We start from the raw sequence: 12,966 nt of genomic DNA on the forward strand, positions 1-12,966 counted from the left end.
TAATGTCCGCAATATATGCAGGAATATAATCAACACGGGAAAATACTATATCCATCGCATTTCATTATTCAAACAGAATTTATCATTTATCGACTAATATCGGGCATGTGATTAATTTCATACCTTAAATATTTATGCAATTCACACAAATATTACATTTGGTTTAAATATATTAATATACATAATTAAGTTACACGAACTTACCTCGACACTTGTTCGTATATAGAAATCTACTAATCCGGCACTTTTTCTTTTCCTCGATCTAACTTTGTATTTGAATTTTCTGGATCTATATAAATGAATTTAGCATTAATTTAATTCACTTTATACTAAATAGAATTCAATTCACATCTTAGGCAAAATTACCATTTTTGCCCGTATACTTTTCATAAATGATAATTTCGTCTCTAAGCTTGGAAAATGAAATTCATGCAATTTAATCCTTATTTCAAGCCTAACCAGATTTTACATGTTACTTTAATAGCCTATGAGTTTCACAAAAATTAGAATTTTTCCATAGGTTTTACCATTTTTCAATTTAGTCCCTTAATCATAATTTCATCAAAATTCTCTTTGTAAAAGTTGTTTATCTACCAACAACCTTTCATTTTCTACCATAAATTTTAAAATTTCAGCATTTACATCCATGGAAAAATTTCTATGATTTGATATCTTTACAAATTAATCCCCAAAATAGATAGATTAGGCTATTTAAAACTCGAAAATATAAAAATTACTAAAAACGGAACAAGAATGCTTACCCAATTAAGCCAAGAAAGCTTGCTGGAATGTTTTTCTCTTTCCTAGGGTTTCTATGTATTTTGGGGAAGAAGATATAACAATAATAATATGTTATTTCTATTTAATTTAATTATCATCCATTAATTTTTAACATTCCAATTTAGTCCTTTTCTTTTTCTAATTTTCCATGGATAATTCACCAAAAATATCTTCTAACTTTTCTTAACGGTCTAATTACAATATAAGGACCTCAAATTTTGAATTCTATAGCTATTTGATACTTATAGCTACTAGAATTCAACTTTTTCATTTTATGCAATTTGATCCATAAAATTTTCACGTCTTTCCTATCATAATGCAGGCCATGCAACAATATTAAAATAAATTTTCTTTCTAACACGGATTTGTGGTCTGAAACCACTGTTTTGATTTCACTAAAAATGGGTTGCTACAATTTTTAGATGTTGATATGATTAATTTATAAAGTGGTTTTTGTTAGTTTTTTTTATTAAAGGATTGAATTGATTAAATGTTAGAATTGATGGGGAAATTTTGAGACATTAAAATAAATATGGGTTGTAGACAGAAGGGTGAAAATTTGGCTAGCATGGGTAATTGGCAAATTTTGCTAAATTTGGATATTTTAAGTTTAGGGACTAAATTGTGAAAAATGTAAAAGTTTAGGGAAGATATGTAATTAATAAAAATTTAAGGGTTATATACCTTGAATTGAGTATGGAAAGTGTGTGAATTTAATAAACTATGTTTAATTTTTATATAGATCAAGAACCGAGTCAAAAAGACAATAACTAAGGAAAGAGGAAAATTGCAAAGTAGTCTTTGCGTGTTAGCCAGAAGTGAATCATAGGTAAGTTCATAGTGTTTTATATTTAAATTATAAGTTTCTTGAGATTTTATTGTTTCTGGTTATTTGTATAAATGTATTTGAAATTTCAGAGGTTATTGATATAGTATTGAGTATTGGAATTAAATTCATATGAAAATAAATAATGAATGGTGTAAATCCTTGTGATTGCACATTTTCAGCATGAATATATTGAATTATTATTATGTGTACGGAAAAAATGAAGTGCCTTTATTGATAAATATGTATAAAAGTAACAAATTTACATATAATGCTGGGTTGAACATAGTAATCAATAGGGTACGATTGGTATGCCAATTGGGTCAATATGCGCACTTGTATGAGATTTCACTTTAGTGCCTTTGTTACACTTTGGTGTCTCTGTTTGCAATTCGGTGCATCTATTACGTATCTATGATACTTCTGGGGTGGTGTAGTTACCAGAGTATTTGAGTCAAGTTACTAGTTCATCGGACCATGTGACAATTGAATTATAATCTATTCATGTACTTATATGTTATTGCATACTCATAGAATTGGTAAGTGAAAAATATTGCAATGAGATTCTTGGTTGCATGTATGGTTTGTTACTTTGAGTAAACCTGAATTATGGTAAGAAAAAGTTTGAGATAGAAATTATTTTGATGTATATGAATATGTAAAAATTTCTAATATGATTGACGAAATTGTATTTGGTGGTCAAGAACTATAATTGTCTCTTTAAGTGTTTATTTTGATTAAGGTAAGTTAATTTGATGTTTATACTATGAGCTTACCAAGCTTTTTAAGCTTACTTGTTTAATTTATTTTCTTATGTAATTATCAAAGTTGCAGACTGACCGGATGGATCGACTGGAAGGTCACAGTACCTAGCTATTTGGTAACTTTTATATTTCGTTTTGAGATGTGGCATGTATATAGATGTTTTGTTGTGAATATGAAAATATTATTCTATAATGGTTAGTCTAGTGAAATGGTTAGGTTTGAATGTGTATGGTTGATATGTTTTGGTTTGGTGTTCTTAATGTTAAAGAATAAGGTTACAATGCTTGGATTGGTAATTGGTGATACATGCATGGGAATGTCTGATGTGAATTTGAATAAGACAAATACCAAGTTGTCTATATCTATACCATCTTGGCTGAAAGATGAGGAGAATTCAAGAGAGAATCTAATTGAAATTCCTATTAGACCTACGACTCAGGTTAGATCCAAGAAGCTTAAAGAGGTGATGATGGGACTAATTCAGCAAGTTTGGGCTTAACATGAGAATTCCAACTCTTATTGGACCCAAGATAACTTCCCAAGTCCATGCAATGTTTTCCATGTGGTAGTTAGTTTAGTTTAATTAATTCTACAGCTTTTAATTATGTCTTGTTCATTATATGCATATTAATTAATGTATTGCGTTATATATACGCATCTTTTAAGACTTGTAACAAGTGTTCTGCATATTAATTGAGTTATGCATTAAAGTATCTCATATGTTAATAAAGTATGGATTTGAGTTACATGTTCATTAATAAATCAGTGTGTATAAGTGTTTAGTATGCTGATGTATTTAGTAATTGTTCAATGTTGAATTATCAATCTTGTAGGTGACTATTCATAGGACTAATAACTCTTCAAGTTTATATGGTTTTCAAGCTTTCAAAGTTCATTATGGTGGCTGTTCAAATAGATCAAGTAAGACTCTTCAAATCTGATTAGTTTTGAAGCCTTCAAAACTCATTATAACGACAATTTAAGAGGTCTTTGCACAAGTCTTTCGACATTTAGGTTTAAGGAGATAAAGGGACACCAAACAACACATTAAGGAACATTAAATCATCAACAAGTCAAGAGACATGCCTTTCCGACTACACATGAATCAAGTGAAAAGACATGACTCATTGGCCGCCTAACATCAATTAAACCAAATTTAAATGATTGTATTAACAACTAGTTAAATGCCAAAATTGAATGGTCCTTTATAAGAATTTGAATAGTCATATTAAGGCCTATAAATAACTTATAAAAAGACATTGTTGGCTAATGAACATTTTTATAATTTGTGAGAATTATATCTTTTTGTTTTCGAAGGAACTTAGGTGGACTTATCAAGGTTTCCCTTGTGGCATCAAACCCTGTACTGTTGGTTCATATTTTGCTAAATAGAGGGTCACAGTTTTCTTTCTACAAACTTGTTCGTATTTCACTTTATAAAAATCGGGTCATGATATTTCATATTGTTGGTTCATTTCTAAGTGTTCATCTCATGCAAGTTATCCATCCACTCCATTTCCATCATTTCCATTGAATTAATAACCATTAATTCCATTCTCACTTTAAGACCTAATTCGAAACGATCCAACATTAGACGATCGGGAAACTCAACGTGTAATAGTTCATTTTTTAGTGGTGATGGAATAGTGGTTTCAAGACCACGAATTTCTGTCGTGTTGACTTGTAAATATTATTTATAGAATAATTACAGAGTCATTAGACTCGTATTAAAATTTTGTTAATAAATTTTAACATTAAGATATTTAATTAAGGAAAAAGACTAATTTGTGAAAGAAGCAAAACTTGTTCATTATTACATTTAGATAATTTAATAGCTTAACTAATAAATTTGGGAGGGCCAATAAGGCATTTAGACTTTATTGTTTGATAGTGGATGGTATTGGAGTGAAAATTAAAGAAAAAAGTTGAAATAAAATATGGATAATGTAATTTTGTAAATAAGTGGAAATTAACTTAAAACATAATGAAAATTCACCAACATTGTATTCATTTTTCTTCTTGGATGGTTGAAACCTCCATTTTCAAAAGCTTGAACTTTCGTGGCTTTAGGTGGTTCATGTAAGTGAAATTGATACCCATTTCTTATAATTTTTATATTTTTGATATCGTTGCAACTATGTCCACCTAGCCCATACCTTCATTCTTAAATTTGTTAAAAATTTTAGAAGTTTCCATCGATGAATCTTGAATGTTTTTTATGATAACTATGTGTTTGAAGCTTTGATTGTAGTATTTGGTTGTTTTGTGAAGTGATTTTTGTTAGATTTTGATTTAAAGACTTAATTGTTAAAATGTCAAAATTTCAAGGTCTGATAGTGAATTTGATGTATAATAGGGGCTGTTAAAGGGCCTAGTATATTTGACTGTAATTTGATTCTTAGAAAATGGCCAATTTGATGATTTTCAGGTTAGATGACTAAATTACAAAAGTTGTAAAAGTTTAGGGAAAATGTGTAATTAATTAAAAGTTAAGGGTCATATGCATAGAATGGAATGTGAAATGTGTATGGGATTAATATATTGTTTTTAATCATTATATAGATTTAGATTTGAATCAAAGGGACAATAACTGAGGAAAAGAGAAAACAGCAGAATAGTCCTTGCGTATTGACCAGAATTAAATTGTAGGTAAGTCCATAGTATTTCAATACATAAACAAAGTTCTACTTGTAATCTTATATTATTGTTCTTTATTTAATATGTTTTATAGATAAATATTGTTTGAATGCACATATGTGCCCCTGTTTGTACTTTAGTATCCCTGAATGCACATACGTGCCCCTGTTTGTACTTTTGTACCGCTGAATGCACATACGTGCCCCTATTTGTACTTGAATATCCCTAAATGCACATACGTGCCCTTGTTTGTTCTTTGGTAACCCTAAATCAATTAGTATGTGAAATATGTCTATCTGTAATTAGATTAAATGTTATGCTATGTTCTTACTAAGTTATGTAAACTTATCGGTTCTTGTGGATTGTTTTGTAGATAATCATTGTTGACGTTTTGGAAGGATCAAACAACCGACTCAAACTATCCATCCAAGTTGGTAGTTTTTGTATCTCCTAGGGTATTGGCATGTATATATATAGATAAATATGTGGTTTTGAAATTGATAGGTGTAGTTTATGAATGAGATGTGTGTTTTGGTTAGGTTAAGTTGTATTGATGAAACAAGTATACTTATATATTACATAGATGAACACTTGATGTCTAGTTTTTGAATGAGGTGGTTTTAGTCATGGTGAAATGCTTATTTGCTCAATGTTTAGTATATATATATGTGGTGCCTTTGAATGGCATATTGGTTGGATGAAATAGATTGATTGAATTTGTATATTTAGATGTGTTCGAGTAGTGCCTAGGTTTATAGAATGTGTGCATATTTGGAGTGGTGAAATAGGTATGGTTGGGTCTTAAAATGGCATGGTTTTTAGGTCAATTTTGGTGTACACGGCCTAGGACACGGGCTATCACATGGCCAAGTGAAACACATGGCCTGGGAAACGAGCAATCACACGGCTAGGTGAAACACACGGCCTGGCAACACGACCATGTTTCATTTGAGAGTTTCTTAGTGTTTCAAGTCAGTGAGTTATATAGCCTGACATACGAGCATGTGTGGCAACTCAAAGAGTTACATGCCTAGCACACGGTCGTGTAGGGCAGCTCAATGAATTACATAGGTGAAGATATGGGCTGGGACACGGTCGTGCGTCCCTAATTCGAATGTTACATAGCCTGGGGTGTTTTCACATAGCCGTGTGACCATTGTTTTCCAATTTCTACAACTTTTTCATGAAACTTCTATTTTGTTTCAAATTAGTCCCGAATTGTCTCAAAACTATTTTTAGGGCCTCGAAGGCTCGATTTAGGGACGAAATGCCTATGATTGAGATGTTTTAAATGTTATATACTTATTTAAATATTATATAGATAAATAATTCTAAATTTTATGGTAATGGTTTGTAACCTTAATTCGGCGACAGAGATGAGTTTTGGGTGTTACGCTACTTCTGTAAGCGAATTCATGAATACAAGCATGCATCAATTGGATGTGTGTGTCTATATCTGGTAATTTTGGTTGAGGATTTAGTATGAGTTGGTTTGAATGATTATTAAATGTGGTATCTTTGAATGACATATTGGTTATATAACACCTCTAACCCATATATGTCGCCAGAATAGAGTTACAAAGCATTACTGTAAAAACATAACTTGCAAACATTCACATTCCAAACATTTTATAAATTATAGAATAATTCATTCAATCACATGCATATCATCCCTAATTCGAGCCCTCGAGGCCTTAGAAACACTTTAGAAATGATTCGGGACTAAATAGGAAACATTTGAAACATTAAGGAAAAATATACAAAATTCCATACTGCAGGGGTCACACGGTCATGTGGCCAAGCTGTGTGACTCACACGCTGAGACACACGCTGCTATCTTAGGCCGTGTGAACATTCAAAATAGGGACACACGACCATGTCCTAGCCCGTCTCCATGCCCGTGTAGCTCTCTGACTTGGGTCACACAACCAAGTCACATGCCAGTGTGCCAGGCCGCACAACACTTGAAATGGTCTCACACGCCTGTGTGTCAAGCCATGTGCTAGGCCGTGTAACTTTCAAAAAGAAACCTTTAAAACTTACAGGGGGCACACGGCTAAGACACACGCCCGTGTCTTGGGCCATGTGGAAAAGAAATTGGCCAAAATCAAGCCATTTCCTTCACCTACATCAAACATGCACTTAAATATCATTTGTACACATGACCAAGGCATCAAAACAAGTTCAAACATGCATAAAATGACCAAATTTCATTCAACCAATATGCCATAGAGGCACCTCAAATACATACATTAAACATACTAATAAACCGTAAATTATACATATATTTACCCCATGTTTAATGCATTTTATGGATGATTTCTCATTAGAATTGGTGAATTCGATGCTCCTAATGCTTTAATTTCATGTTTTATACTCAGGAGAGCATAGAAGAGTGAAAGGAACGAGAAACGGGCCAAAAATGGAGAAAATGGGCCAAAGTACGAAATCAACACGGCCTGGACCTCCTCACATGGGCAGACCACACGGTCGTGTCAATTTGGCAGGCTCGAGCACGACCTGAAGTAATCGAACACGGGCGTGTGCCACGGGCGTGTCCCTATCGAGCCCAAGTTGAGTCCAATTTGGAAAAGGCTAATTTTGAGGGCTTCTTGGCATTCCAAAGCCTATAAATACACCCTAGAGGAGGAAGAAAATGGGAGGCTGAGAAGGGAGAGTAAGGAATTACTCCAAGGAAGCTGATTAACCCATCTCAGATACCGGATTCATCATCAAGACTGAAGATCTCTCCTCAATTTCCCTTTAGGAGTTTTGGGTTTTCTTTATGTTTTGTATTCTTTATTCTTCTGAGATGTTTTCTTATTTAATTATGAACTAAAACCCCTAAATACATAAGGGGAATGAAACCTAAGACGAATCTTTTTATTATTTTCTGAATCGTATGATAAATATTTAACTTGTTCTTAATTATGTGTTCTTAATTCTTGTTTTGATATCTCAGGATACTGATTCAAGACATGCTCTTATTCAAAGGAGGAACAGACCCTATCTAAGAGTACATTTGTCATAATTAAGCGGAGTTGATTGGGCGCCTAGACATAGGGTGACAAGATTTTGCCGGATTAGGGTGAAACCTAATAAGGGGATCCATAGATCGAGTTAATGCAACCCTAGAGTGTTAATTAGAGAAAAGTCTCGGTTAATCAATCTAGGGATTAGACGTTATTAGTCTTGAATAGGGATAATAACATAACTTATGGATCTCTACGGAACAAGTTGAATGAATAAATCGTCCAATTCGGAGCCAGAATAACAAGTAAAGTCTAGGTGGATTTTTCCTTAGGTATTGTCTTAAGTCAATCGATTTTTCCCAAAAGCAATTCCCCAATTCTTTTCTCTGTGCGTTTTTAGTTTAGATAATTAGTCAATTAAAACAAAACCTCTTTATTCTTAGGCTAGATAATAAAAAGACAGTCATTACTAGTACTTTTAGTTCTTTTGGGTTCGACAATCCGGTTTTGCTAAAACTATACTACTGTTTGATAGGTACACTTGCCTACATCGCGATAATAGTTAGTTCAAGAATGAGTAATTATAAATATTTAAAACCTATCTCGAAATCATGCGATCAAGTTTTTGGCGCCGTTGTCAGGGAACTAAGATATTAGGAACGCTCAATTTTTATTACTTTAGCCATTTATTTTTCTTGCAATTTATTTTAATTTTATTATTATTATTTATTAACCTACTCTTTCTTTCTCTTGGCAGGTTTTTATAGTTTATGACTAGAAGAAACCTGTCGGGACCATTACTTTTTGAGGAAGAAATCGATCGTACAGTTCGTAGAAACCAAAGAGAAATAAGGCGCAGCTTAAGATACATGGAGAACGAGCAAGGAGACGATACTCAACCCCCAATCGAAGAGATGGCTGAAAACCAAGGCAATCAGCTACCTCTGCAATTGTGGTTAATCAAAATCCTGCTCCACGCACTATGTATGATTATGCTAAACCTTCTTTAACATGAACTGAATCAAGCATAGTTAGACCTGTTGTAGCTACAAATACTTTTGAATTAAAACCTAACACTATTCAAATGATACAACAATTTGTTCAGTTTGATGGTTTACAGGATGAGGATCCCAACGCTCATTTAGCCAACTTCTTAGAACTATGCGATACATTTAAAATTAATGGCATTTCTGATAATGCCATACATCTTCGGTTTTTTTCCTTTTCATTGAGGAACAAAGCTAAACAGTGGTTGAACTCGTTACCACGAGGGTCAATTACTACTTGGGAACAAATGACCGAAAAATTCTTTCTAAAATATTTTTCGTCGGGTAAAACGGCTAAATTAAGTAATGATATCTCTTCTTTTGTGCAGATGGATTTAGAAACACTCTACGATGCATGGGAGAGATACAAGGACCTTCTGAGAAGCTGCCTTCACCATGGGTTACCGCTTTGGCTCCAAGTACAAACATTTCACAATGGTCTGAATCCTTCGACTCGGCAACTGGTTGACGCAACGGCAGGCGGAACCATCAACAATAAAACACTGAAAGATACCTATGAGTTTATAGAGGAGATGTCACTGAATAACTATCAGTGGCAAGTCATGAGGACAAAGCCAATGAAAACAACTGGTGTTTATAATGTCTATTTGGTCACCATGCTCTCTAATTAGGTAGAACTCTTGAATAAAAAGATTGATCGTTTTCTTAGTTCTTTACAGGTTCACCCAGTAATGCAGTGTGAAGCAAGTAGCGGTGGAACAAACCATTCAGAATACCAACCTTAAGGCCACAACATGGATAACAAGCAATTAAACTACATGGGTAATAATCCTCGACCTCAAAACAATCCATATAGTAACACTTATAATGCAGGTTAGAGGAACCACCCCAATTTCTCGTGGGGCGGTCAAGGAAATCAAAGACCACAACATCCTCCGGGCTACCAACTACCACCCTACCAACAGAAAAAGAACCCAAACCTTGAAGAGATGCTCTCAAAGTTTATATCAATGTTAGAAACCAGTTTTCAGAACACCGAGACAGCACTTAAAAATCAACAAGCGTCGATACAAAGCTCGAAACTCAGATAGGCCAGCTTTCCAAACTAGTCTCTAAATGACCACAAGGTAGTTTGCCAAGTAATACCGAACCTAACCCACGGGAACAACTCAACGCAATTAATATTCAAGATGACGAAGGAGTCATTGAGCCTGAACCAGAACCGAGGCAAGAAACTATGGAAAGCAAAGGTCAAGGTGAGGTAGATCAAAATACAAACAAACTAGTGACTGTCGAATATAAACCTCGTGTGTCATACCACAATGCGACAAAGAAAGACCGCTCAAATGAACAATTTGGTAAATTCTTTAAACTCTTAAAAAAATTACATATTAACTTACCGTTTATTGAAGCTCTATCGCAGATGCCAAATGCAATGAAATTTCTAAATGAGCTTTTAGCAAATAAGCGAAACTTGGACGAGGTGTCGCATGTGGAGTTGAATGCAGTTTGCTCGGCCATTCTCCAAAATAAACTACCCAACAAACTAAAAGACCCATGGAGCTTTACTATTCCTTGCTTAATTGGTAGCTTAGATGTTAATCATGAATTGGTTGATCTAGGGGCTAGTATCAACGTCACGCCTTACAAAATGTTTAAGCAACTAGGTCTCGAGAAACCCAAACAGACTAGGATGAGCATTCAATTCGCAGATAAAACTATAAGATTCCCTAGAGGTATTATTGAAGATGTGCTAGTTAAAATCGATAAATTTATATTTCCCCTTGACTTTATTGTTCTAGACATAGAAGAGGATAGTAACACTCCCTTAATTCTAGGAAGGCCCTTTTTAGTAACTGCTAAAACCATCATTGATGTTGGCACAGGTGAACTCACACTCCGGGTGGGAGACGACATAATCACCCTTCAAGCTCGCAATTCTGGCAACACATCAGGAATTGAAGGTGATCATTTAAACCATTCTACTAAGACTAACAATATGGTGCAACCTATTTTGCAGAAAATGAGTCTGAAGGAAGCACATGAGTCGTTCTCAAGCACCAGTAGAGGACCTGTTCATGAAGATCGAAGATTACAAATTGAGGAACTTTATGAATGGCGGATGCACAAACCAAGAACACCCGACAAACCGAAACTACGCCAAAACGAGCCCGATACCTCTCTAAATCAACTTAAGGTTGGTGATAAGGTCTTATTAGATGCCGCAGATCCCCACATTGTCACAACCACACCGAATGAGGAAATCCCTCTTATGGTACTCAGTATTTTTCCATTCAGTACGGTGGAGGTGAGTCATCCCAAGTTTGGCACTTTTAAGGTAAACAACACCCGATTAAAACCTTATTTTGATGAGATTGATAGCAGGAATGAGGAGGATAAAATCCTCAAACCACCATGACCATTCACTGAAGAGGTAAGTCGAGCTTAGACTATAAATAAGCGCTTCTCGAGAGGCAACCCGAGCACTAACAATATTAATTTCTTTAAATTTTGGTATTTAACTCCTAACTTATTAATAGAAATCTTGAATACAGGTGTTTCCGCAGAGACACGGCCAAGCACACGGGCGTGCTTAAGGCTGTGTGAAAACAGGGCAAAAGATTTCCCCAACACGGGCTACGATCAAACGCCACGGCCGTGCGATATGGCCATGGTCAAGCCTGCCAAAACAACACGGGCGTGCGACACGCCTGTGTGGAAGAATCGTGGGCGAACCTGTTAAAACAACACGGGCATTCGACATGTTCTTGTGGAACACCCGTGGTCGAACTTGTTAAATTAACACAGGCGTGGGGCTTTCATACACGGGCATGGGAGAAACGAACAAAGCTAGACACGGCCGTGCGACATGACCGTGTAAACCCACACACCCGAGGAACACGAGAGTGTACTAAATTTCAGACACCCCCAAATTTGAAATTCGCGAATCACACAGGCTGAAATTGGGGGACATGGGCGTGTGCCCTGGCCGTGTGGCCTAAAATCTATAAATACCTTGCACTATTCACTTTCTTCCCCATTCAAAAACCCTAACCCTAGCCGCTGTAACTTCACACGGCCTCTCTGCCACCCCCGTGCGCCGTCTACAACTCCATTCTCGACACCAAATCTCTCCCCTTAGCGTTTGTTAACTCCTTTTTCTTTTATTTCATTGATTTATAATGCTATTTATCATATTAATCTATATTTTTCATGTTATTTCCATATTGATAATCATATAAATTTCATTTATCAAACAAGTTATCATCTTTCTCATGTTTAAAATCTTACTCATTACATGATTCCTACACTTCATTCAATTAGTTAGAAGTGAATATTCATGGCTAGGATAGTTGAAATAATCATGCATATTTTGTTGACATCTCTTTTCATTCATATAGTATTTTGCATTCCATTCCTTGCCATTTTTACTTATATTACCATGCTCATGCCACAAAGAAATGGGTCATTGAACTTATTGTTTTAATTGAATTTAGTAATTATGGGTGAATATAGTTATGCATTTTCCTTTTCGAATTTAGTCGCATTCCTTTTAAATGTTATAAATTGTCCACTCATCAAAAGATGAATTGATGTTTCCACTTGCAGGTACACAATGTCGTCTTCAAGAGGAAAGAAAACCGTCATACCTGCTTTAAAGAAGAGGAAGGGAGCGTCCTCTTCCGTAGGTCCGATCGCGGAAATTCGTCACCCTCTTCTACAGTTTTCCCGAGGGCCCCAGGAAGAACTTTTCCAGTTACTTTGGGCCCGACCTTTAATTGTGGGCCGATGCATCAACTGGCTACCGTAGAATAAGTTCAGATGGCTAATGCAATTTGGGCCCTCTTAACTGCCGACCCTTGGGAGCTGTTCTTTGGGATCATCGAACCAACATACCTCAAGCTCATGATAGAACTATGCTCAACGTTCCATCTCCAGACCGTAATGATGAACTACGATGATCCCGGCACTGTGCAGT

The 12,966-nt window shown here is 35.1% G+C and overlaps 1 non-coding gene across 1 annotated transcript; it reads right to left on the reverse strand.

The window, feature by feature from the left end:
* Positions 1–9,322: 9,322 nt before the first annotated feature.
* Positions 9,323–9,429, reverse strand: LOC128287433 (small nucleolar RNA R71). Its single transcript, XR_008278133.1, has one exon. It is a non-coding gene; the product is annotated as a small nucleolar RNA R71 (small nucleolar RNA).
* Between the last annotated feature and the right edge of the window lie 3,537 nt (positions 9,430–12,966).

This window comes from Gossypium arboreum, chromosome 13 (genome assembly GCF_025698485.1).
Source record: "Gossypium arboreum isolate Shixiya-1 chromosome 13, ASM2569848v2, whole genome shotgun sequence".
NCBI lineage: Eukaryota > Viridiplantae > Streptophyta > Magnoliopsida > Malvales > Malvaceae > Gossypium > Gossypium arboreum.